Source organism: Bidens hawaiensis, unplaced genomic scaffold (genome assembly GCF_021521415.1).
Source record: "Bidens hawaiensis isolate Kalapana, Puna unplaced genomic scaffold, B.hawaiensis_p1.1 tig00033834_1, whole genome shotgun sequence".
Lineage (NCBI taxonomy): Eukaryota > Viridiplantae > Streptophyta > Magnoliopsida > Asterales > Asteraceae > Bidens > Bidens hawaiensis.
The window spans coordinates 175,001-180,000 of NW_027505295.1; positions in this window are offsets into that span (position 1 = coordinate 175,001).

Here is a 5,000-nt window from a genome sequence, read left to right on the forward strand (position 1 = left end):
ATATATAATTGGATTCTAAAATAAGATTCAATGAATTAGAAGCATTCGCAGTTTTCAGTTCGTTTGTCATCATCTTTTCTCCTCATCGCTAGCCTGTTTCCAAGAGGGGGAAGAGAAGGTCTTTCAAGTTGGAGAGCATATGAGATTTCTCCATCGCAGCATTTCATCTATCGACTGAACAAAGTAACTTTCGAAATGGACTGGGAAGGAATGCGAATAGGTATTTCAATTGTTGGACTAAATGAATAGGCAAGGAAGGCAAGGTCACAGCCTGCCATCATAGAGTGCCCCCCTTGCTTCGTACGAGACAGAAAAGAAAAATCAAAAGGGAAATAGTGAATCAAGATCTAGACTATCCTCTATCCGGATATATATGCCCCTATGAGCGACTATGCCGATCTTTTTATGTTTTGGCCACGCGCGTTTCCGCTAAGAAGAAGAACGTTTGGATCTTTAAACCTTAATAGGATGCTATCGAATGTTCTCTTGGCGCACGTGAGGGATGTGACCTATGTTAGGTCCGTAAGATAGCACAGCTTTTGGTGTTCTATGATTCACCTCCGAATAATGAGTAGACAGGGAAGAGCTTTTTATTTTTCTCTTCATAGAAGACTGATGGGTGGAGCAATAGGTCAAATTACTATAGAAAGAAGAGTTGTAAACTATACGACTTCTTTTCTAGTAGTAATATTTAGGGTTTTTTTGTTCCTTCTCTTCGATAATAATATCCATTTGAAATGATAAAAATTCCTCTTGATTCTCTTGTGTTCAGCGAAAGAACTGCCTAAGCATACTTTTTCGGATCCAAACTTCTTTGTTCTTTCTAAGTCTTCGTCTTGCATAGAAGAACACAACTGTTGCAAAAACGGGTCTTTCAGTAGTAGGCCGCATCCCCTCTTAGTTTTAAGTAAGCAGAACCATTCCGTTTTGGTTCTTCTCCACATTCTTACCGGGCTATCCAGGGATTTTCCTATGATTTTAGAAACTGAAATTTCGATATAGAAGAATCTCCTTATTTCTGAATAGATTATAGCATCATTTTCTTTCAAAGATATGAAATCACCTTGGGAAACTTGAAAAGAAGTAATGCTGACTATTACATTATTCACACAAAGTCTTCGATGACTTATCGGCTGCCTTGCTTGAGGAAGAGTTTCACTAAAATGGAGACGAACCAAAATAATGTCCGATCTTGTTTTTGGATTGAGTGGAAAAGGGATATATGATGTTCGTTCTGTTCCTCTATGCATCTCTGTGATGGGTAAATCTCCATGAAAAAGGGGCAACTTTCGTGTAGTTTGTAATTGGATGTAACTATTCAGATTTTTTCTCGAAGAAATCATTCTCTTAAAATATCTCGTCTTGTTCCTCAATCTTCGAAGAATGCGGCGTTGTATTATTGTAAGTTCCCTGTTCCAAACATTTCCTTCAAGTAGATCACAAGTTTTAAATCTTAATGCGGGCATTCCTCCCTCACATGCATTTGCAACAGATTCTTACTAAGACCGGTAATCCCCATAGACACGGCCATTCTCGGCATCTTCACTGTTGTCCCTCTTCTCAAAGCCTTTCGAATACCCCTTCCTACTTCTTCATCCTAGCTCTCCAACTGACTGTCTGACTCCAGCTTTCATTTCAATTACTGATTCGCCTATCCTCTCTTTTCCGGTCGAGCTAGTTTTTATTCTTCTATCTAGGCCAACATTCATTCTAAGACTTTCACCAGCAAGAGCTGAAAGAGAAGAGCAGGGGATGGTAGGCTTAGTAGGGCTCGAACATACAATATCACCGTTATGAGCGGTATGTTTCAACCAATTAAACTATAAGCCCCTTCAACCAATTAAACTATAAGCCCCTACGGATCTCTACATGCAATTCGCTCACTTCGGGAAGAGCGAACGGAAAGAGGAGACCTTTGCTCTATCTGCTTCTTCCTCTCCCTAGGAATGAACAATTGGATAAAAAAAAAATTAGAAATATCTTTTTTTTAGATAGATAAAGAATTATATTTTATATATATAGAGAATTCTTTTTTAATCTAGAAAAATGAAGTTAAGCAAGCGGCCCTTTCGCGACCCAAACTGCCGGTACGCTTTCCGGCTCGCAACCGGGCGGAGGCTCTCTATTTGCTTGCAATTCTGGCTCTTCGCCTTTAGTTAGAAGTAGAAGTAGAGGGCGCCGTTTGCCCCCCACACTTCCTAAAAAGTAAAAAAGTATGGATGAAGTAAGAAAAAGTACAAAAGGAATGATAAAGAAAAACTTGGTTACGGGAACCGAACGTTAGGCCAATTTAGTATAGCTACACCTATAAAAGTGTATTCCTATCCTTTCCCATTTCTGTCAATGTTGCCAATTCCCAGAAGACTAATGTACCCTCGTGTATACAGTTGTCCAACTACTTTCTTCCTCCGACTTCTTTAGCCAATTCCGGCTTCCCCACTTCCGCATCTGTCGTTTCGGGAAAGCTTGCTTCTTGGCGGAGCATTTATCAATGCTAGCATCCTGTTGAGGGCTGGCTGTCTGGGGACATTTTAAGGTAGGGCCTGCTGGGCTTGCTTCTCATGAGATTGGGTAAGGGAATCGGAAATGGCTCATAAACCGGGTGGTTGGGCTTTTGGGAACACGGAAAAGGGGAAGTGGATGGAGGGTGCTTCTCAGCTAGAGTTGGGGGTGGTGTCGCTATAGTGGCTAGGGTGAGTCTTCCTACATGGCTGGACGCCCGACTCTAGACGAAGCTGAGGGGGTTACCACCACATCCTCTCCCGATAGACTCAAAGCTCTTCATAGTCAGGCGTGGTAGAAAATCTTCTCTCAAAAAGAGACAGACCAGAGATGACAGAGGAAGGTATACGGTTCAAAAAAGATACGGCAGTTAGAACAGCTTCAGTCCAAAATTGACTGAGGACAGAAGCAAGCTACAAGAAATAGCAACCGCTTTCGTTTAATCTTTCAAAAAATCAAAAAGAACAAAAAGAATCTTTTTTCTTTTTTCGTTTTTGAGTTATTTTTAGAAGAGAGAAAGAGTAGAAACAAAGGGTACGCTCTCTAGAAGATTTGCTTGGAGCTGTTCACTTTCGCTCGGTCGACTGGTATCTTGAAACCTCTTCGCTTGCGGGGGTAGGAGTGGAAACATCTGAGAGAGCGCTTCGCGAAAGAAGCGTGTGGCGCGATGAAGGGTTCCCGTTGGGGTTTCCTGCTCTCCCGGTCTCCACCTACTTGTGGAAGAGGGGGGTTAGTTGATATTAAGGTGTCAAGGCGCTTGAAGAAGGCCACAAGTGGAAGGAACCGATGCTTTGGTCATTCAGTTGACTCCTTGCTGCCAGTCCGTGCTTGCTGTCATGCTGGCAAAAGCGGGGCTTTTGGTCGGTTTTACCTACTATTGGATTTGAACAAATGACTCTCGCCGTATGAAAGCGATACTCTAACCGCTGAGTCAAGTAGGTCAAGCTGAGTCAAGTCAGAGAAAATAGACCCCTAGAAGTAGAAGAGAAAGCCGCGCAACCAAAGTTCCCCTTACTATACAAGGGGGGGGGGGGGGTTGCGGAGCGCTAAAAAAGAGAAAGCGTTATCACTATACGAAATGAAGCAGCGACTAGCATGCTAAGCTAAGATCAACCACTTGGAGAACGCGGGGCCTTTCTTTCTCGGTCGTCTGTCTTAATAAGTTAAGCGGATTACAATTCATGTGGCCGTTCTCTGTTGCATTGGTGTTTTCACTCCCCACTCTCCACCCTAACAAATGTTTCCACTATATCTCAGGAGTAGTCAAAGGAAGTACGGCGGGTCCGAGTAGGAAAAAATGAACTAAGAATTAGGGCATAGAACAATGAAAGGCCGATTTGCGTTGGATGCTCTTTAGCCTAGTCTACGGATGAGATCAGGCTCTCCTGATCCTGACGTACCAGTAGGTACCAGAGGAGATCGCTGGTTGGAGCAACATTGTATAAAAAGTTTTTAAAGAAAGTGTAATATTGGTATAAACTCACGGAGACTAGATTCTATTTTTTGCGGGAACTTGAAATGCAATTAACTAGCAAAAAGTGTGGGTTAAGAGCTGCTGTTGAGGCTCTCTATTGCAAATCCTTTCTATACGTTATTTTTGATCCAATCTCGCATTGGTCTGATCCTATTCTTTACTAATGGTTGTTGACTAAAGGATACATGGGATTCTTTTTTCTCGTTGCTAGGCTTTCAACCAAGTGCTTTTCCATTTTAGGTGAACGAGCTACGATCTCGCAAGGCACTAATGTAGAGCTCTTTGGGCCTGCCGCTGTCTCAATCGATAAACTTTGAAGATTAGCCAACTGAACGATTCTATCTTTTATTTAATGAAATGAAAAATTGAAATTTCCTACTGAACGCGATTATTATTATTTCATTTCAAGATTGATTTTCGTTGAAGAGTTCTCTCTGTCCCTCCGTCCCCCAATTAGCTAGTTGTCCCGTCCGTCGTCCAATCCCTCACTTCGTTTCTGATAGTCCATTAGTAGTCCCTACTAAGCAATCTAGCTGCATTCGAGCTAGCATTGAAATGGAAAGAGTAGAGTGAAAGTAGGACGAGGTCTGCCCTTACACTTCCTGTTAGTAGGAGTGGATTAGTTAGAGTCGGTCCGTTCTCTTGTTTCAGAAGCTAGGGACAAGCCTTCCTCCATCCTACTCAATAGCCTATCGAGCCAAGCCAGATCTGCAGCCAGTGACGATAACTAACTAGTTAGTAGAATTAGTATAAGTAGTAGTTGACTGGGACGATCCACTAGATCCATAAGCCCGTAAGGTAAGATGAATAGCCTTTCTTTTTTAGAACCTCGTTCGATCCCAAACTGCATTCAAAAAAGTAAATAAAGAGAGCGATTACCAAGCTAGAAAGAAGAGTTGGTTTTGAGGTAACTACCATAATAGGGAAGGAGTGAACTCGAGAGAAGAGAAAGCTATATGCTTAACACACGCAAGTCGGACTCTCTTTTCTAGATTCACTCTCTTCCTCTTTGACTTAGGAGTTC